Genomic DNA, 21,936 nt, shown 5'->3' with positions numbered 1-21,936 from the left:
ATTCCGGTATTTAAAACACTATCTACCTAGTAGTCAGAATATTAGACTATGAAATTATTTATTAAGAAACTTACTTCATCCAAACAAATATGTGTGCTATATCAACTGGTCTAGTCCGGCCCATACGGCTAGCAGATCCCATGATATGCATGCTTGGCGCTCAGCCCCTAGAATATCCTCCTCGAGCGGAATAATTATCAGTTGCTCGGAGGCTATGCGATGGCCAGCCTCCTCATACAGTCTCATCATCGTCCCCGTTCTTACTTTTTGCATGTAATCCTTCCCTTTATATTTTGTGGAGTTTATACTCCTAACTTTCACGGCCGGGAAAGAATGAGTCTTTGATGTGGTGCTACTACCACCAGCCTACACATGTAGTATAGATAATTAAAATAATAAAAAATCCAAATGTAACATATCCTAGTTGGAGTAATAAAAATAAAAGCGTACTTAATTAAATACCTCGTCAACCTGCTCTTTCAATGATGAGGTAGTAGTAGCAGGTAAGACTGGGGACTTAGGCTTATCAGTCTTTTTTGTCCCCTACACAAAATTACCATGCTTTTTATAAATACAGACAAAATATAAATAAAGGGGCGAGGTTAATTTTAAAAAAATGGAGAAGTTAATTAAATACATACCTCATCAAGTTGTTGTGAAGTCGAGGTTGTTGGCATGTCTGTGGACTTAGGCTTATCCGCCAAAGCCGCCTTTTTTGTTCCCTACAAAAAAAAAATAACATATAAATTTAACATATAAAAACATTCAACAATTAAAAATGTAACACATATATATATATAAAGGTATTTCTTCTAACCCCAATCGCTTTCCATTTGCTCGGGCGGAGGCGGCGGAGTTATCTTCGCCAAGTAGATGTGAGTATTAGGCCATTGGATGAAACTTCCAAGCGCATCTCCCGGAATGGTAATGTCGTCACGAACTGGGACAGGCAGTGGAAAGTTTTCATGGCCTGGCAAGACTGTAGTTATCTCTACTATTGTATGATTCGGCAAAAGTTTTTCGCCATGAATAACTACGAGTTTCGCTGCTGCAGATTTGTTTTCTACGAGACCCGCCAACACGCACATGTGGCTTTTCGATTCTATTAGGGTCGCAAGAATAACGGCCTATTGTTTACGGACTTTGAAGAATATACACATACATATACATTATTATATATATCTTTGCAAAAACGCTTCAAAGATTCAAAAGATTTTGCAAAAACGCTTTCTGTCTCGGCCGATTTTTGCACAAACTTCAAAGCATTCATATAAATTTAACTAATTAAACACTTCATGCATACCTTATCGAAAACAGGGAGTGACTTGAAGGGGATGTATCTTTGTTTTCCATCAGCCGTCTTCTCATCAAGTTGCATCTCCTTTTCAGACCCATTATTAACCTAATAAAATTAACCAATTCAATGGCACCATGTCGAAGTTGGCGGTGAACACACCCCCGATCTTACCCAAAAAAAAAAAAAAACAAAAGAAAAATAAGGAAGTATATTAGGTACCTGATCGGCTTTAGTTGTTACAACAGGAAGCATTATTAGGTACCCGATCTTTCGAATCTCGTTGACCGATACTTCCTTCTCATGTATTGCCAAGGTAGTAGCGGCCTCTTCACCAATCTGTTGTACCTTATTATTAGCCCCTTTAGAAATGACATCCTCCATCATCTTCACTTCTTCTTCGGAAAGCTTACCTCCTGCATTCAGCTTTAGTAGTACGGATGCCATTAATCAAGTCGCTTGCCAAGAATGTAATGTGTCAACAATTTTTATCCCAACAATAACATGTGAATTGAACTTAAATGAAAATAATAGAATAAATGTTACCATGTCGGCGTTCTCGGACTTAGTCTTCCTTTTCTTCTTTATCTGGCAGTTTTCCCATAATATTTCGTTACTCCAACCTGTAACGGAACGCCCCTCAAACGACCTGGATGTTCGGGTCGGCCGATCGCTCTAGCAAGAACGTCATTACGACCACCGGGAGTGAATTTCCCTTCTTCTACCTCTTTCAATACGTTATCCTATAATATATTAAATAAACTTCAAATTATATTTGTGACTAAAATAATAAAGTTAGTAATGAACTCGTCTTAATAAAATAATGCTTACTATGTTGGCCAAAACTTCCACATCGTATTTGTCATGCGACGATAGGGATCCTTTAGGCGTGTGCCCATGTTTATAAGTTACATGCCGATCCACCTCTTTCACTCCCTTTGCCACCTACACATTAACATGGTAACATTTATACACGTAAATGTGTATCAATGCAAGTCCAAGTGTGATTAAAAAAATAAAGTCTCACAGGGCAATAATGCATGCTACTTACGAGGCCCTCTTCTATCTTTTTCAGAATCGCCTCGAGAACCATAGAATTTCCCCTTCTTGCATGAAATGTTAGCACGATTTTTTTTGCTAACGGCCTTCAAATAATTATATAAAAGCGCAAGTAGATGAGATAATAAAAAGATTATATAAAGGACTCATTAATTAAAAAAATGATAGGTAAATCGTTAAAAGGCGAGGATATTTAACCTGAAACTTCTCGGTAGTTCTCATCTTTTGAAAAGATCCCATTCTTCCGCTTGATGGTGGGACACTTGTTTTCCGGTGGGCTCTTACGCATCTCCCCGTTGCCTTGTCCACATACAACCAATCCCTAGCAACGCCACACACTTCCCGCCTGTGGACATCAGTTTGCCTTATGCATTAAATACTCATCATGACTTTCATCGGGTATAATAAAGCCTTCCTTTATACGAGCCAAGTATAACTCCGCCAATTTTGGATTCAAACTTTTAACATCCTCTAAATGGATAGGCACAAACTGTCTTGTGCAAGCACCAATCCAATTGGAGAAAAGACCCGCATTTGGACCAAGAGGGAAACCCTTCTCACTCCATGTTATTTCGAACAATTTTTGTTTAGCGGCTATATAATGCAAGGACTTTCTTGCACTTCGTAGCACCCCTCTCACCAGGCTTATTATCACCAGGCTCATTATTCTTTTGACTTCTTTTACGTTTTTCACCCATGATAATCCTAAAAACCAAATATGAATGATATAGCTGGATATGAACAACTTAACAACGTACATGCAGAGTATTATCTAAAACCCTAAACCCTAATAGGAATGAAAACTTAAAACAACAGATTGAGCTTCTAAAATCCTAAACCCCGATAAGAGGAGTAAAGTAGATGATGCGGGATGATAAAGATAACAAAGAAGACGAAAAACAAACAAATGCATGAAAAAAGAAACAAGATGATCGTCTTAAAACCCTAATGACGAAACACAAAATTAAAGTGAACATACTTGTTGATGATGATGATAAAGAGAACGAGCAGGATGATAAGGGAAGGCAACGGAATCGGGTTTCGGAAAGCTGGGCGACGAGAATGTAAAAAGCGAGGAAGAGAGAAGGATTAACACAGGATACCAACGGTTGGAGTAATAATGTTGTGTGTGTTAGTTTGTGTATGGCATCTTTGGATGGGTTTCTATATTAGTTTTTTATTAAGACAAACTATTAACAACGGGTGCTCAAAGAAGAACCGTTGTTATATGTTAATAACAACGGGTCAATAAAAGTCAACCGTTGTCAAATGTTTATTACAACGGGTAACATATACCCGTTGTAATATATTTTCACCAAATTTGCGCCAAAATGAAATACGTCAAAAAAATAATTGACAACGGGTAGAGGTATTACACCCGTTGTTGAAAGTATTAACAACGGGTAATTTAAATATAACCGTTGTTATTGTTGAACCTCTTTTTTTTTTAAAAAAATTATCGTAATTCCATTACGGTCCAAACTGTAACAATACATTATTCAAAGCAATTTCAACACCAAAGATCCACATCTAATAATAAGATCAAGAAAATAAGACAACTTACACCAAAGATGCATGCATATATCGTATGTGTCCCGATGAACTATCTCAGGATCGGGGGACGTTTCTTGGATGTCATAGTTTCTTCGTTAACCCAAATACCTTCACCATGGTCATCACGCATATAGATGCTTTCAGTGTCCTCATGATCAGTGTCAACATCGTCGAAATAAGATACAGTGGTAGACTGATCCATTCCCTCAAAAACGACATCCTGATCATCATCATCATTATCGGATGGACTACTCCTTCTTTTCCTTATAGACAGTACAACAGACCACTTCTTATCCATAGGATCGGTGACATAGAATACTTGTTTAGCTTGGGATGCCATTATGAAAGGATCATCCTTATTATTGCCAACCTTACCCAGATTGACCAACGTAAATCCCATCTTATCCTTTCGGACACAATGGATGTTGTTATCAACCCGGTTACATCGAAACAAAGGCAGTGTGAAATCAATGTAATCTAGTACCAATATTTCTTGAATAACACCATAATAAAGGCATTTTCCCCAAATAGGCTTTTTATCTTTTGAAGTAGCAAAGTGCATTGCCTCAAATTCAGAACTCACACCACTATTTTGCATTGTGCTCACCTCATCTTGCTCGCGGGTGTAAAAAGTATATCCATTAATGGCAAAACTGTTGTAAAAGGTGACCCTGGCATTTGGACCTAAACCAAGACGTAGTAACCTAGGTGAGATGTCATCACCAGTTTGATCGATACATCGTAAGACAATATTCCTAAACCACTGGGAAACGTCTTCGTATGCTCGTTCGCAATCCACTTCTCGGTCTTGTTTTGGTGATCGTATTTGAGCTCATCTTTGTGTTGTTGAATATAAGGTTGCACCTCATCTTCGTTGTTTAGCACATACATGTGTGCTAAATGCAACATTTCACGTGTCACAATTTTTTCAACCCGGCCCCTAATACCTTTTCCGGTCATCCAGTCACTATGACGATTCTTAGGAACGCCAATCAACTCCTCAGGGGAGAGATGAGCGTAACAATATGAAAGAGCTTCGTCTAAAATAGCGCGTTCAGCAATACAACCTTCCTGACGATACCGATTAGATGTATAGTCCTTGTAGACTTTCATCAATCTTTCGAAAGGATATTGGTATCTCAAGTACACGGGCCCAAGGTACAAAATCTCCCTAACCAAGTGAATGGTCGGATGAATCATGATAGTGAAGAAAGAGGGTGGAAAATACATTTCCAACTGACAAAGAGAGGTTACAACGAGGTCCCGCAATGAATCCGCGTCATCGGGATCGATGACTTTCTCGCATATGGACTGGAAGAAGAGAGAATCTAGTTATAGCATATCTTACCTTTTCAGGTAAAATGGAACGAATAGCCACGGGTAGTAATTGTTGCATCAAAGTGTGACAATCATGTGACTTTAACCCGGTGAGTTTTAGGTCTTGCATCGACACTAGGCTTTTGATGTTCGACGAATAACCATGTGGCACTTTAATTCCATTCAAGCATGCACAGAACTCTTTTCTCTCATTCCGTGAAAGGGTAAAAGCTGGTGGCGGTAAAAATGTACGATTACCTCTCTTCCGTGGTGCCAACTCTAGCCTAATACCCATCATTTTCATATCTTCCCTAGCTGCGGCGTTATCCTTTGTTTTACCAGGAACATTCAGAAGGGTATTGATAATATTATCACGGCCATTTTTCTCAATGTGCATGAAATCGAGGCAATGCTCGACCTCCAGTCGGCCAATATGGAAGTTTATCAAAAAATATGGATCTTTTCTTATACCCACGAGTAGACAATTTAGAGCCGCTCTTCTTCCCATAATCTATCTCAATATGCTTTACTTTCGATAAACTTCATGCCTACTCAAAATTCTAGGAGGTTGACGAAGATCTTGTCTTCCATTGAATGCTTTCTGCATCTTGCGATAACAATGGTCATGAGACAAGAACCTCCTATTTCCCATATACACATACTTACGAGAAGACTTCAAGTATTCGGACTCGATATCCTCCCCACACAATGGACAAGCCTCTTTCCCATGAACTTGTGCCGGAAAGGTCGCCATAAGCCGGATAGTCGGTTATTGTACACAATAACATCGCTCTCAAATTGAAAGTTTCGTTCTTATATGCATCAAATACTTCTATCCCACTATCCCACAACAATCGCAAATCATCTAGAAGAGGTTCCAAATATACATCTATATCATTTCCAGGTTGTTTAGGGCCGGAAATTAACAACGACAACATCAAATACTTTCTTTTCATGCACACATATGGAGGTAAGTTATAAATAGCCAACACTACGGCCAAGTACTATGTTGGCTACTCATGTTTCCGTGTGGGTTCATTCCATCATGGACAGCGCTAGACGTAAGTTTCTAGGTTCATTGCCGAACTCGGGATACTTAGCGTCGAACGATTTCCATTGCATACCATCTGTCGGGTGTCTTAGCTTTCCATCATTTATTCTTCTAGTTTCATGCCAAGTTAACATTTTTGCATCATCGGGATTCGCATAAATCCTTATGACTCTTGGTATCAATGGAAAATACCACAACACCTTAGCCGGGATCCCTTCCTTATCCTTATAACGCCACTCCAAACATTTAGGGCAATTGGTTAAGTTTTGATATAATTTCCGATACAATATGCAATCATTTGGACATGCATGTATTTTCTCATATTTCATACCCACTCCTCTTATTAGTTTTTTCGCCTCATATGTCTTAACGGGTAGAACATTACCATCAGGAAGAAACTCCTTTATTAAGGCTAAAAAACTAGTGAAACACGTGTCACTCACCCCATTTGCCCCCTTGATATTATACAACTTCACCACACCCGACATTTTTGTGAACTTACAACCAGGATAAAGAGGTGCTTGGACTCACACAACTTCTCATACATGTTGTTAAGGTCATCCCAATTACTAGTGTCATCACCTACATCTTCAAAAGCAATGGACTCATCATCATTCTCTTCATTATCTATAGACCCAACATTCAACTTCTCTACTTCCAACTCTTCCAACTCAAAAACTCGGCAAAACTCGGGATCATCGTTAGCCTTTCGTGTACATCAACATCATCTTCTTGAGTTATTCTCTTCCTCTAATGATTCCCCATGAAAAATCCAAAGTGTATAGGATCGACTAAATCTCCACTTTTCTAGGTGTATTTTAACGTCAGGAAAAGCCATATAGCTAATATTACCACATCTTTCACAAGGACATGCAATACTAGAAGAACCATTCAAATTGTTCGAAACGAATTCATAAAATTCAGCTAAACCATCCTTGTAGGTGCGGTCACTCATATTTGCATCAATCATCCAAGTTCGAGTCATTATTCTACATTCGTAATAATAGGCAACTAATTCAGAAAATACAATAATAGGCAAACAAATAAACGAAATTCAGGAAAGCAATTAAGCTAAATTATCAACAAATTAGATAATAACCCAAAAAATCCTATATCTAGTTATAATAAGCGTTGCTAAGAAACATATATATACCTGATTGATAAACACGCGCGATGAGGGAGAGAAGACGTGACAACAGTGACGGAGATGAAGACAGAGAGACGATCAGGGAGGAATGGAGGATGATATAGTAGCAGTATTAGCTTGTGTTTGTGTTTGTAGCGTATAGCAGAATAAAGCAATATGTTGTTCTTAAGATTTTCATAATATTAATAACAACGGTTATTGAGATTACAACCGTTGTTAAAAAGTATTAAAAACGGGTTCTAATATAACCGTTGTGATTACTTTTCACTAATTTGGCGCCAAACCATTAACAACGGTTAAAATTTAACCGTTGTTATTAGTTTTTTCATTAACAACGGTTGTTTAAGTATGACCCGTTGTTAAAACAAATAACAACGGCTAACAACACATAACCGTTGTAATTAAGTTTGGTAAAATTCGCGGAATAAATTCTACAACGTGTTTTGATGATTTTCGTGAATAAGCGTTGTTAAAGGGCCGTTGTGGTTGCCTGTATTTGTAGTAGTGGTGATCCATTTATCGTTGTCATGGTGACTTGTTGTTCTAACCATTTGTCCTTGTTCATTAGTCCTTGTGACTTGTTGTGCTAACCATTTATCCTTGTTCATTAGTCATTGTGACTCGTTGTGTGAACCATTTATCCTTGTTCATTAATCCTTGTGACTCGTTGTGTGAACCATTTGTCCTTGTTCATTATCCCTTGTGACTTGTTGTGCTAACCATTTATCCTTGTTCATTAGTCATTGTGACTCGTTGTGTGAACCATTTATCCTTGTTCATTAATCCTTGTGACTCGTTGTGTGAACCATTTGTCCTTGTTCATTATCCCTTGTGACTCGTTGTGTGAACCATTTGTCCTTGCTCTTTAGTCCTAATGACTCGTTGTGTGAACCATTTGTGCTTATTAATTAGTTCTTGTGACTCGTTGTGTGAACCATTTGTCCTTGTCATGGTGACTTGTTGTTCTAACCATTTGTCCTTGTTCATTAGTCCTTGTGACTCGTTGTGTGAACCATTTGTCCTTATTCATTAGTCCTTATGACGTGTTGTGTAAACCATTTGTCCTTGTTCATTAGTCCTGGTGACTCATTGTGTGAACCATTATTCCATGTTCTTTAGTCCTTGTGACTCATTGTGTGAACCATTTGTGCTTGTTAATTAGTCCTTGTGATTCGTTGTGTGAACTATTTGTCCTTGTCATGGTGACTTGTTGTTCTAACCATTTGTCCATGTTCATTAGTCCTTGTGACTCGTTGTGTAAACCATTTGTCCTTGTTCATTAGTCCATGACACTTGTTGTTGAAACCATTTATCCTTGTTCATTAGTTCTTGTGACTCGTTGTGTGAACCATTTTTCCTTGTTCATTAGTCCTTGTGACTCGTTGTGTAAAACATTTGTCCTTGTTCTTAGTCGTTGTGACTCGTTGTATGAACCATTTGTCCTTGTTCATTATTCCATGTGACTCGTTGTGTGAACTATTTGTCCTTGTCATTTTCACTTGTTGTGCTAACCATTTATCCTTGTTCATTAGTCATTGTGACTCGTTCTGTGAACCATTTATCTTTGTTCATTAATCCTTGTGAATCGTTGTGTGAACCATTTGTCCTTGTTCATAATCCCTTGTGACTCGTTGTGTGAACCAGTTGTCCTTGTTATTTAGTCCTTGTGACTCGTATTGTGAACCATTTGTGATCATTAATTAGTCCTTGTGACTCGTTGTGTGAACCATTTGTCCTTGTCATGGTGACATGTTGTTCTAACCATTTTTCCTTGTTCATTAGTCCTTGTGACTCGTTGCGTGAACCATTTGTCCTTGTTCATTAGTCCTTGTGACTCATTGTGTGAACCATTGTTCCATATTCTTTAGTCCTTGTGACTCATTGTGTGAACCATTTGTGCTTGTTAATTAGTCCTTGTGATTCGTTATGTGATCTATTTGTCCTTGTCATGGTGACTTGTTGTTCTAACCATTTGTCCATGTTCATTAGTCCTTGTGACTCGTTGTGTAAACCATTTGTCCTTGTTCATTAGTCCATGAGGCTTGTTGTTGAAACCATTTGTCCTTGTTCATTAGTTCTTGTGAATCGTTGTGTGAACCATTTGTCCTTGTCAATGGAACTTCATGTGCTAACCATTTGTCCTTGTTCATTTGTCCTTAGGACTCTTTGTGTGAATCATTTGTCATTGTTCATTAGTCCTTATGATTCGTTATGTGATCCATTTTTTATTGTTCATTAGTCCTTGTGACTCGTTGTATGAAGCATTTGTCCTTGTTCATTAGTCCATGTGACTCATTGTGTGAACCATTTGTCCTTGTCATTGTGACTTGTTCTGCTAACCATTTATCCTTGTTCATTAGTCATTGTGACTCGTTGTGTGAACCATTTGTCCTTGTTCATTAATCCTTGTGACTCGTTGTGTGAACCATTTGTCCTTGTTCGTTATCCCTTGTGACTTGTTGAGTGAACCATTTGTCCTTGTTCTTTAGTCCTTGTGACTCGTTGTGTTAACCATTTGTGCTTGTTAATTAGTCCTTGTGACTCGTTGTGTGATCCATTTATCCTTGTCATTGGGACTTGTTGTTCTAACCATTTGTCCTTGTTCATTAGTCCTTGTGACCCGTTGTGTGAACCATTTGTCCTTGTTCATTAGTCCTTGTGACTCGTTGTGTAAACCATTTGTCCTTGTTCATTAGTCCTTGTGACTCGTTGTGTGAACCATTTGTCCATGTTCTTTAGTCCTTATGACTCGTTGAATGAACCATTTGTGCTTGTTAATTAGTCCTTGTTATTCGTTGTGTGAACTATTTGTCCTTGTCATGGTGACTTGTTGTTCTAACCATTTGTTCATTTTCAATTGTCCTTGTGACTCGTTGTGTAAAACATTTGTCCTTGTTCTTAGTCCTTGTGACTCGTTGTATGAACCGTTTGTCCTTGTTCATTATTCCATGTGACTCGTTGCGTGAACCATTTGTCCTTGTCATTGTCACTTGTTGTGCTAACCATTTATCCTTGTTCATTAGTCATTGTGACTCATTGTGTGAACCATTTATCCTTGTTCATTAATCCTTGTGAATCGCTGTGTGAACCATTTGTCCTTGTTCATTATCCCTTGTGACTTGTTGTGTGAACCATTTGTCCTTGTTCTTTTGTCCTTGTGACTCGTATTGTGAACCATTTGTGCTAATTAATTAGTCCTTGTGACTCGTTGTGTGAACCATTTGTCCTTGTCATGGTGACTTGTTGTTGTAACCATTTGTCCTTGTTCATTAGTCCTTGTGACTCGTTGTGTGAACCATTTGTCCTTGTTCATTAGTCCTTATGACTTGTTGTGTAAACCATTTGTCCTTGTTCATTAGTCCTTGTGACTCATTGTGTGAACCATTGGTCCATGTTCTTTAGTCCTTGTGACTCGTTGTGTGAACTATTTGTGCTTGTTAATTAGTCCTTGTGATTCGTTGTGTGAACTATTTGTCCTTGTCATGGTGACTTGTTGTTCTAACCAATTGTCCATGTTCATTAGTCCTTCTGAGTCGTTGTGTAATCCATTGTCCTTGTTCATTAGTCCATGAGACTTGTTGTTGAAACCATTTGTCCTTGTTCATTAGTCCTTGTGACTCGTTGTGTGAACCATTTGTCCTTGTCAATGGAACTTCATGTGCTAACCATTTGTTCTTGTTCATTTGTCCTTGAGACTCTTTGTGTGAATCATTTGTCATTGTTCATTAGTCCTTATGATTCGTTGTGTGATCCATTTTTCGTTGTTTATTAATCCTTGTGACTCGTTGTATGAACGATTTGTCCTTGTTCATAAGTCCATGTGACTTGTTGTGTGAACCATTTGTCCTTGTCATTGTGACTTGTTCTGCTAACCATTTATCCTTGTTCATTAGTCATTGTGACTCGTTGTGTGAACCATTTGTCCTTGTTCATTAATCCTTGTGACTCGTTGTGTGAAGCATTTGTCCTTGTTCATTATCCCTTGTGACTCGTTGTGTGAACCATTTGTCCTTGTTCATTAGTCCTTCTGAGTCGTTGTGTAATCCATTGTCCTTGTTCATTAGTCCATGAGACTTGTTGTTGAAACCATTTGTCCTTGTTCATTAGTCCTTGTGACTCGTTGTGTGAACCATTTGTCCTTGTCAATGGAACTTCATGTGCTAACCATTTGTTCTTGTTCATTTGTCCTTGAGACTCTTTGTGTGAATCATTTGTCATTGTTCATTAGTCCTTATGATTCGTTGTGTGATCCATTTTTCGTTGTTTATTAATCCTTGTGACTCGTTGTATGAACGATTTGTCCTTGTTCATAAGTCCATGTGACTTGTTGTGTGAACCATTTGTCCTTGTCATTGTGACTTGTTCTGCTAACCATTTATCCTTGTTCATTAGTCATTGTGACTCGTTGTGTGAACCATTTGTCCTTGTCATGGTGACTTATTGTTCTAACCATTTGTCCTTGTTCATTAGTCCTTGTGACTGGTTGTGTAAACCATTTGTCCTTGTTCATTAGTTCTTATTGAAGAGAATTCAACCGAGGAGGCTTATTATAGAACCCGGTTTTGGACCTTGCACAAGATTGAGGTCTAACATGAATTACGTCTAAGAAGTCATGCCTTTTTCCATCTTGGGACGATTCCTTGGTGAGTTTAGGACATTTTATTGTGGATCTTGTATCCCAAAGATTTCCCTATCAAGAGTTGAAGAGCTAAACAAAACCGGGTGCAATAAGGACCACGGCTGGGGCATGCTTAGACTTTTGTGCATTATGTCGCTATCAACATTCCTCTTTTGATCAAACATAGTTCAAGGGCCCTTAGAAGAGTTTTTGCAGCCTTGCCAAAGTCTTCCAAGTGAGTCCAAGTGTGCATAAACAAGACTTGAGCAAGTAAACAAGGGATTGTTGTACTATTAGTCTACTTTCTATCTTTTATGCTTTATGTCCTTTTCTTTTCTGCTTTCTTGTAAGGCCTTGGCTGCCGTGTTTGGTCCTATTAGCAGCTCTATTTGTGGCCATAGGATGCAATCTTAGATGAAGGGAGGGGATTGTCTTGCTTGTCCTATAAAAGCAAGCACAACCCTTAGCAAAAATCAGATTATTTTTGAATGACAAAAACCCTAAGAAGCAGCCTGCTTTCTTTCTTATTTATCTTTGCTTTGTGCTTGATAAACTCCCTTGCTTAGTGCTAGGAGGTTGGATAAGTCCTTTGCTAAGTGCTTGGACGAGTCCTAGGCTTAATTCATTGCTTTGTGTTCGAATTAAGTCATATCTTGAGTCCTAAACAAGCTGAGTTTTCTTTGTTTGTCACTTGAATGTTTTTGTGTCAAATCTTGCTCCAAATCTGATAGTTTTACTTCAAATTGGTTATCAGAACTTTGGTTAACAAAACAAAGCCTTTATTTGTGAGTTCATTATACCCTAACCACATTAAAAACACAAAAAACAACCATGGGTGAAGAAAGGCTTGTTGGAATTGAAACACATGTTACTCAACTTTCTGAAAAATGTGATTTGTTGCTAGATTCTTTCAATGTTATCATGGCTAATATTCCAACACCACCACCAAGAGGAAGAGGACAACCACCTAGAGGCAGGAGTAGAGGCCGTGGCCTCATGGGAGGAGGAGGACGAGCTCATGGTGGCCGTGAGGAAGAGGAGTTTTCAGATTCAGAGGACTCCATGGCCGAGGCATTTCAAGGAGAGCACAACAAAGACTTAAAGGTAGAGATTCCTGATTTTCATGGTAGTTTAAACCCCGAGGATTTGTTAGATTGGTTTAGGAACATTGAAAGAGTCTTTGAGTTTAAAGGTTATTCCGATAGAAAAGCTTTTAATGTGGCGATCTTGAAACTTAAAGGCTATGCTTCCCTTTGGTATGAGAACTTAAAAAATCAGAGAAGAAGGGATGGTAAGGAACCTATTTAGTCTTGGTTAATACAGAAAAAGAAGCTTAATGAGAAGTTTATACCTAAAGAGTACACTCAAGACATTTTCATTAAGCTCACACTGTAACGCCCCGTAAAATTCGGACCGTTAATATATTCCGAAAATAATTAATTAATCAAGTAAAATTTGACAATAATGTATTTAAAGTAAAAATAATTCAAAGAAATATAATTTTATTATATTTTGAAGAAAAGTATTTATTTTGATAGTTTTGAAATGTTTAAAAATAGTTTAAACCGTGTAAAATCTTTTATTTCGAAATAAGGGCGTATCGGGGGGAAAATGACAATTCGTTTGAACGTTGGGTAAACGAATTTGGAAATGGGTCATGTGAATACTCAATTTTATTGTAATCTCGTGTTTAAAGACTTTGGACTTGACGGAATTTGCGTTTGACTTACGGATTTAATTATTATTGAAACAAGTCAAAACCGACTCGTTAAAAATTCCGACTAAAAATCCCGCACGTACTTTGTCCTCCTTTCTTCTTTCACGCGTGACAGCCCCTCCCCTTTCCTTTTATTTTTCTGAAATTTTTGGTGTTCATCCTCTTAAAACACCAAAACCCCATTTTCATACACATTCAAGCTCAAAATCGTCATAAAATCTTCGTTTCTTGTCCGTTTTTCGCATAATTTACCTTTCCGGAATCCCCTCGCCACGATCTACAACTTAGTATGTTCTAATTTCAATTTTCATTAAGTTCTTTTAAGACCAAATTTCGGTGATTTCGGTTTTGTGCTTAATTTTTGTGTTTTTTATTGTTAAATTAGGTGAAGGATTGGAAGACGAGTTCGGGGACTCGTATATTGTAGAGGATAGCGGTTAGTTGTGGTTAGGGTTTCGGTTTTGAGGATTAATTGCTCATTTTCTAGCTTAAGGTAACATATTTCGAGCTACTCGACGAATTATCGTCACATGTTTTTGATTTTTGTATGTTTGGTGAATTTTTGTTTGGGTAGTAATTTTTCACATGTTAAACTTAGTTGCATGCAAGCTTAATTTGTGCCTTTTGGTAGTTTAAATTATCAAAATTGAATTGGGGACGATTAATTAATTTTCAGACGGTCTTATAATGTATAAAAATGAAAAAAAAAGAGGAGAAATGGTCCGGCAGCGGGCCCGGCAGCAGCCGGCAGGCCGTGGCAGGCCCGTGGTAGGCCCACGGCTAGCCATGGTTGGCCCGGGTCGGTCCGTGCTTGTTTCGCGGGTTTTCGTGAAATCTTGGTCTTTCCGGGTTAATGAATATTAGAATAGTATAAGTAACAAAAGGATAGTAATTTGAATTGAAGCATACTAGTAACAAATATTATGTTAACGGAAAAATTGTGCTTATATTAATAGTTATCACATGTTAGGATAGTTTACAAAATGAAATTGTAATTAATAGGCTCAAAATGAATTTTATAGCTATAATTGTAATGCTTTGTTGATTGTGCCGAAAACTGAGCCTTAGTCCCTTTGACTGATGCGATGTCAGTTAATTGAGTGATTGGTCACCGCAATTTGACCCGTGCACACTGCCGCAGGCTGGGGTTGCGGGTAAAAATTCGGTTGAATGAATTAGATAATCGGCCTTTTTCTTGTTTTAGGCCATTTATTATATCTCTATTTCACATGTGTAATTAATTGAATTTAAATAGCTTCTTATTTAGTTAGTTGAATTTTAATAGCTTCTTATTTTGTAGAAATGGCCCTAGTTTCCCCTAAAGCCTTTTATATTGTTATAATTGCTAGGATTGGAAATTAGTATTGAATACTTATTGAGGAACTGTTGGGATTGTATGCTGTAAATAGACATTTATATAGCTTTTACATGATAGAATGTTAGAATTTATGTGGGTAAGTAGGACTTTTTGCCCTCTTAAGGTTAAGTGGGTGTCTTACTTGACTTATGTGGTGAGTTTTGGGTGGTGTGGGCTAAAATATTCAAGTGGGACTAGTTTGTGACTAGGTCCTAGGTGAGTATTTCGGCCTTCATCATAGATAGGTCTTTATAGTCTCTGACGAGTATATGTTCACCGCTTGATAGCCTTTGTGTTCCTGACTAGTGGATGTTTATCCAAGTTGGGGCATGACCTCAGGTACTAATTTTGATAGTATGGGGTCAGCTTAAGTACTAGCCGACCCTTCGGTGGTGTCCTTAGGGTACTCACTTCACGTTGTTTAAAAAAAGTTGTGAGTCTTGGGTGCGGTGGTGTGTATCCGCATGTCTAGGTCCTTGATTTTAGGCTAGGGTTGTGTTGTCTCTTGGCCATGTTTTCTTAATAGTAACCGCCGAGCCAAGATACCGGTTCGATTACCTTCCCTACCTCGTGGTATAGACTTGAGTTACAAAGTGACTATTGACCGTACTAAGAACTTATGCCTGTCTTTGATATATTGCCCTTTCTTGTATGGTGATTTTATGAAGTGTAATAGGTGAGATGTAAGCGGTTCTGATTGATAAAGTTTGGATTACTATTTGTTATCCGATTCACATGATAGTTTAGTTTGGTCAGTTTAGGGGTCATTTGTTAGAATACATGATAAGTAAATGGTTTATCAAATTGTTTACATGTTACATTACATGTTACATTAATTTTGACGATTCGTGGCTGGGAGGACTCGAAGTTACTCCCCACTGAATTGTGGCTTTCGTGTTTGTATAAAATGCGATTGACAGGTTGTTGATGCTTAGTTGGGGGTCACAGACGGCTAGTGAGCAAGGAACCTTGGACCTAGTTTTGGCTATTCTATTAGTAAACCTTTTATACTTTTGGTTTGTATATAATTTGAAGGGACATATGTCTCCCTTTCTATTTTTGGTTTGTATCTTTATATTTCCGCGTCTTAAGCTATGTATGTAAATTAGTTTATCAGTTGTTGCAGGTTTTTTGACACTCTTCTTGAGTTGGAATTTTTTGTGAATGGTTTAGTTAGAAAATTTTTGAAATTGCAGGTTTTTGGACTAGTTGAACCATTTACAAACATATCCTACCAGTTTTTCTGTAGAAATTACGCATTTAAGTAATTAGATAACGCTAAATATCAAGGGTGTCACAGTTGGTATCAGAGCTTGTTGCTCCCGACGCACGTTTGTGCACCCCACTTAAAATCACTTGACCTTTAAATAATAAACTTGAGAGATGGGTAGGATGGGTAGATTTAGGATTTTATGTGGTAGTCTCTTTGTGATTGCTCTTTGTTAGGTACTAACTTGTTTGTTGATTGTCATTTTATAATTGTTGTGTCCTTGGATCAATGACCGTGAGCTTAACAAAGTGGTGATCAAGACTGGGAGCCTATAGCTGAAGATTGAAGATTTGTTCAACTTTGAAGAATGCTTCTACTTCCTTGAAGATTTTTGTTATTCTTTGTGTACCTTGCCCCGTTCTTTACTTCTTAATGCCTATTCCTTCTTCTAAATCCTCTTTTCTTATTCCTTGTAAGTCACTCTTGTATTCTCTAACTTGTCCTTTATTCCTTGCTTATCCTCCCTTAACGCCTTTTGAAGGTACTCTTTCTTTTGAGGAATGTCGACCTTGGATGGAAATTTGACCTTTGAGGAGATTGATGGTGTTTAACCCTTTCCTGGATTTGAGGATATAGGATTGATTAAGTAGTCGAGTTTGTGATTGGCTTCCATAATTACTTTGGAGATGAGGGTTTGATAATGTATATGTTACCGTGTGAGAAATGTTAAATGTGGGATTATTAGTTGGTTTTAGTGAGTGATATTGATTACTACTTGAGGTATGGTATGAGAGTGAGAGTAAGCTACATTATTGGGAGGTCTTAGCACTTGTTTTGGTAACTAGAAAGGGTAATGGTATGGTTGACACCAATTGTTAGGCTAAGGAACATAATTTCAATTTATGGTTTTAGGAACTCTGAGGTGATAAAGTGTTGTTACAATTATGACCTTGTTCCTTGAGAATTTGATGGTAAGTAAGTTTAGGATATCAAATTTGAAAGAATACTCCTTGGGGATGTTGATGACCAGAATGGATTGGTGATGTGATTTGGTATTAGTTGGCTCTTAAGAGTTCTTGAGTTGAGAGAGATTTAGTATTGAGAAGAATTTGTTAATCCTATAGTTTTATAAACCTTGAGGTCGCATTGAGTACTTGAGATGATGGGACGGTGTTGTAGCTGAGTGTAGCTCCGCTTTTGGGAATCCTTAATAAGTAAAAGGATAGAGAAACTTGAGATCCTATTGATTTTTCATAATTTGAGGTTGGTATGTTACTACCTTGTTTTGAAATGAGAACCTTGTGGAATATTTGAGGAACCTTCTCTTGGAGTTTAGAGCATGGTATTGGGACTCTTGATTGAAGGTTTACTTTTTGAGGAACCCATAGTTGACACTAGTGGGATACAAATACAGCTTTGTTGGAAGTCTTGACCTTAGGCTTGTGGAAGTTGTTTCTGGATGTTTGAGGATTTGGAACGATGAGATCACACTTATAGTGAAATATCTTGTTCCAGGGAATATGATAGGAAGAGGTAACATAAGCGATTGAGGAAACCCTTGGGAGTGATGTGGTTATGAGTTTGGTAGTTAGGAAGTTTTCGGAGCCGTTTTGAGTGATGTTGTTATTTGAGATAAGAGTGTCTGGTGTTTCCTTGGTGTCTAATCTCCATTCTTCCTTGATCAAGAGCGTTACCGCTCATATCTCTCTTCCTTACATTATCATACTCCTCTCGTAAGTTTGATGTTGGTAATCTATGAAACTCTATCTTTGACATCCTTGTAATTTTGACTTCAATTCTTACCCCATGAAATTCATTATAGCTCTTTTTGATTAGTTAAATTTGAATCATCTTAATATACTTTGTTTTATATGCTATCTAAGTTATTTTCGTGTTGTACAACTTCTAAATTTTCAAGCCACCAGTTTCAATTCATTCATAAAAGTTTAAGTCACTTCTGCAAACCTAACCTATTTTTAAAGATTTGAAAATGAAATTTTGATTTATTTCCATAAGGTATTCTTTTTCTTACTTTTTCCGAGTTACTAAGCCATATTTAATCATAATTAGTAAAGATATTATTCTTATTATAGAATTTTAAACTAAAAGTTTGAAAATGCTTTCATGATTTTCAATGGTTTTAACATTAGTGAATGTTAAATCTCGTTGTTGGAGACGTCCCAATAATGGGTTTTCTCATTTATTGGTGTAGAAATATTTTTATATCTTGATATGAATATGGGTGTTCTTGTCTGATCAACAAGAGTATCACCGTTTCATTGAAAAGATACCTATATTTTCTTATAACTATAATTTCTCCTTCTAAGTTTCGAGGACGAAACTTTTTAAAAGGAGGGGTGATTGTAACGCCCGTAAATTTCGGACCGTTAATATATTTCGAAAATAATTAATTAATCAAGTAAAATTTGACAATAATGTATTTAAAGTAAAAATAATTCAAAGAAATATAATTTTATTATATTTTGAAGAAAAGTATTTATTTTGATAGTTTTGAAATGTTTAAAAATAGTTTAAACCGTGTAAAATCTTTTATTTCGAAATAAGGGCGTATCGGGGGGAAAATGACAATTCGTTTGAACGTTGGGTAAACGAATTTGGAAATGGGTCATGTGAATACTCAATTTTATTGTAATCTCGTGTTTAAAGACTTTGGACTTGACGGAATTTGCGTTTGACTTACGGATTTAATTATTATTGAAACAAGTCAAAACCGACTCGTTAAAAATTCCGACTAAAAATCCCGCACGTACTTTGTCCTCCTTTCTTCTTTCACGCGTGACAGCCCCTCCCCTTTCCTTTTATTTTTCTGAAATTTTTGGTGTTCATCCTCTTAAAACACCAAAACCCCATTTTCATACACATTCAAGCTCAAAATCGTCATAAAATCTTCGTTTCTTGTCCGTTTTTCGCATAATTTACCTTTCCGGAATCCCCTCGCCACGATCTACAACTTAGTATGTTCTAATTTCAATTTTCATTAAGTTCTTTTAAGACCAAATTTCGGTGATTTCGGTTTTGTGCTTAATTTTTGTGTTTTTTATTGTTAAATTAGGTGAAGGATTGGAAGACGAGTTCGGGGACTCGTATATTGTAGAGGATAGCGGTTAGTTGTGGTTAGGGTTTCGGTTTTGAGGATTAATTGCTCATTTTCTAGCTTAAGGTAACATATTTCGAGCTACTCGACGAATTATCGTCACATGTTTTTGATTTTTGTATGTTTGGTGAATTTTTGTTTGGGTAGTAATTTTTCACATGTTAAACTTAGTTGCATGCAAGCTTAATTTGTGCCTTTTGGTAGTTTAAATTATCAAAATTGAATTGGGGACGATTAATTAATTTTCAGACGGTCTTATAATGTATAAAAATGAAAAAAAAAAGAGGAGAAATGGTCCGGCAGCGGGCCAGCAGCAGCAGCCGGCAGGCCGTGGCAGGCCCGTGGTAGGCCCACGGCTAGCCATGGTTGGCCCGGGTCGGTCCGTGCTTGTTTCGCGGGTTTTCGTGAAATCTTGGTCTTTAGGGTTAATGAATATTAGAATAGTATAAGTAACAAAAGGATAGTAATTTGAATTGAAGCATACTAGTAACAAATATTATGTTAACGGAAAAATTGTGCTTATATTAATAGTTATCACATGTTAGGATAGTTTACAAAATGAAATTGTAATTAATAGGCTCAAAATGAATTTTATAGCTATAATTGTAATGCTTTGTTGATTGTCAAAAATCGAGCCTTAGTCCCTTTGATCGATGCGATGTCAGTTAATTGAGTGATTGGTCAGCCGCAATTTGACCCGTACCTGTCGCAGGGCTGGGGTTGCGGGTAAAAATTCGGTTGAATGAATTAGATAATCGGCCTTTTTCTTGTTTTAGGCCATTTATTATATCTCTATTTCACATGTGTAATTAATTGAATTTAAATAGCTTCTTATTTAGTTAGTTGAATTTTAATAGCTTCTTATTTTGTAGAAATGGCCCTAGTTTCCCCTAAAGCCTTTTATATTGTTATAATTGCTAGGATTGGAAATTAGTATTGAATACTTATTGAGGAACTGTTGGGATTGTATGCTGTAAATAGACATTTATATAGCTTTTACATGATAGAATGTTAGAATTTATGTGGGTAAGTAGGACTTTTTGCCCTCTTAAGGTTAAGTGGGTGTCTTACTTGACTTATGTGGTGAGTTTTGGGTGGTGTGGGCTAAAATATTCAAGCGGGACTATTTGTGACTAGGTCCTAGGTGAGTATTTCGGCCTTCATCATAGATAGGTCTTTATAGTCTCTGACGAGTATATGTTCACTGCTTGATAGCCTTTGTGTTCCTGACTAGTGGATGTTTATCCAAGTTGGGGCATGACCTCAGGTACTAATTTTGATAGTATGGGGTCAGCTTAAGTACTAGCCGACCCTTCGGTGGTGTCCTTAGGGTACTCACTTCACGTTGTTTTAAAAAAAGTTGTGAGTCTTGGGTGCGGTGGTGTGTATCCGCATGTCTAGGTCTGCCCAGATTTTAGGCTAGGGTTGTGTTGTCTCTTGGCCATGTTTTCTTAATAGTAACCGCTGAGCCAAGATACCGGTTCGATTACCTTCCCTACCTCGTGGTATAGACTTGAGTTACAAAGTGACTATTGACCGTACTAAGAACTTATGCCTGTCTTTGATATATTGCCCTTTCTTGTATGGTGATTTTATGAACTGTAATAGGTGAGATGTAAGCGGATTCTGATTGATAAAGTTTGGATTACTATTTGTTATCTGATTCACATGATAGTTTAGTTTGGTCAGTTTAGGGGTCATTTGTTAGAATACATGATAAGTAAATGGTTTATCAAATTGTTTACATGTTACATTACATGTTACATTAATTTTGACGATTCGTGGCTGGGAGGACTCGAAGTTACTCCCCACTGAATTGTGGCTTTCGTGTTTGTATAAAATGCGATTGACAGGTTGTTGATGCTTAGTTGGGGGTCACAGACGGCTAGTGAGCAAGGAACCTTGGACCTAGTTTTGGCTATTCTATTAGTAAACCTTTTATACTTTTGGTTTGTATATAATTTGAAGGGACATATGTCTCCCTTTCTATTTTTGGTTTGTATCTTTATATTTCCGCGTCTTAAGCTATGTATGTAAATTAGTTTATCAGTTGTTGCAGGTTTTTTGACACTCTTCTTGAGTTGGAATTTTTTGTGAATGGTTTAGTTAGAAAATTTTTGAAATTGCAGGTTTTTGGACTAGTTGAACCATTTACAAACATATCCTACCAGTTTTTCTGTAGAAATTACGCATTTAAGTAATTAGATAACGCTAAATATCAAGGGTGTCACACACACAACTTAAACAAGACCAACAACCACTTGAGTCATATCTAAGAGACTTTGAACAACTTACCTTGCAATGTGAACTCAATGAAAAGCCCGAACAAAAGATTGCTAGATTTGTTGAAGGTTTAGATACTAAGATTGCTCATAGGGTTAGAATGCAACACGTATGGTCCTTTGATGAAGCCGTTAATTTGGCTTTAAGGGTTGAGAAAATGGGTAAAGGGAAGGCTACAACCACCAAACCAACCACCAAAACAGCCACCTTTAAA

At 37.3% G+C, this 21,936-nt stretch overlaps 1 long non-coding RNA gene across 1 annotated transcript; it reads left to right on the top strand.

Moving 5' to 3' along the window:
* The first annotated feature begins 13,896 nt into the window (after positions 1 to 13,896).
* Positions 13,897 to 21,493, top strand: LOC141629763 (uncharacterized). The gene is made up of 4 exons (XR_012537348.1): positions 13,897 to 14,044; positions 14,143 to 14,250; positions 19,398 to 19,505; positions 21,293 to 21,493. It is a non-coding gene; the product is annotated as an uncharacterized LOC141629763 (long non-coding RNA).
* The last annotated feature ends 443 nt before the right edge of the window (positions 21,494 to 21,936 follow it).

This window comes from Silene latifolia, chromosome 2 (genome assembly GCF_048544455.1).
Source record: "Silene latifolia isolate original U9 population chromosome 2, ASM4854445v1, whole genome shotgun sequence".
Lineage (NCBI taxonomy): Eukaryota > Viridiplantae > Streptophyta > Magnoliopsida > Caryophyllales > Caryophyllaceae > Silene > Silene latifolia.
The sequence above is the reverse complement of the archived record's forward strand: the minus strand, read 5'-3'. Positions and strand labels throughout refer to the sequence as shown.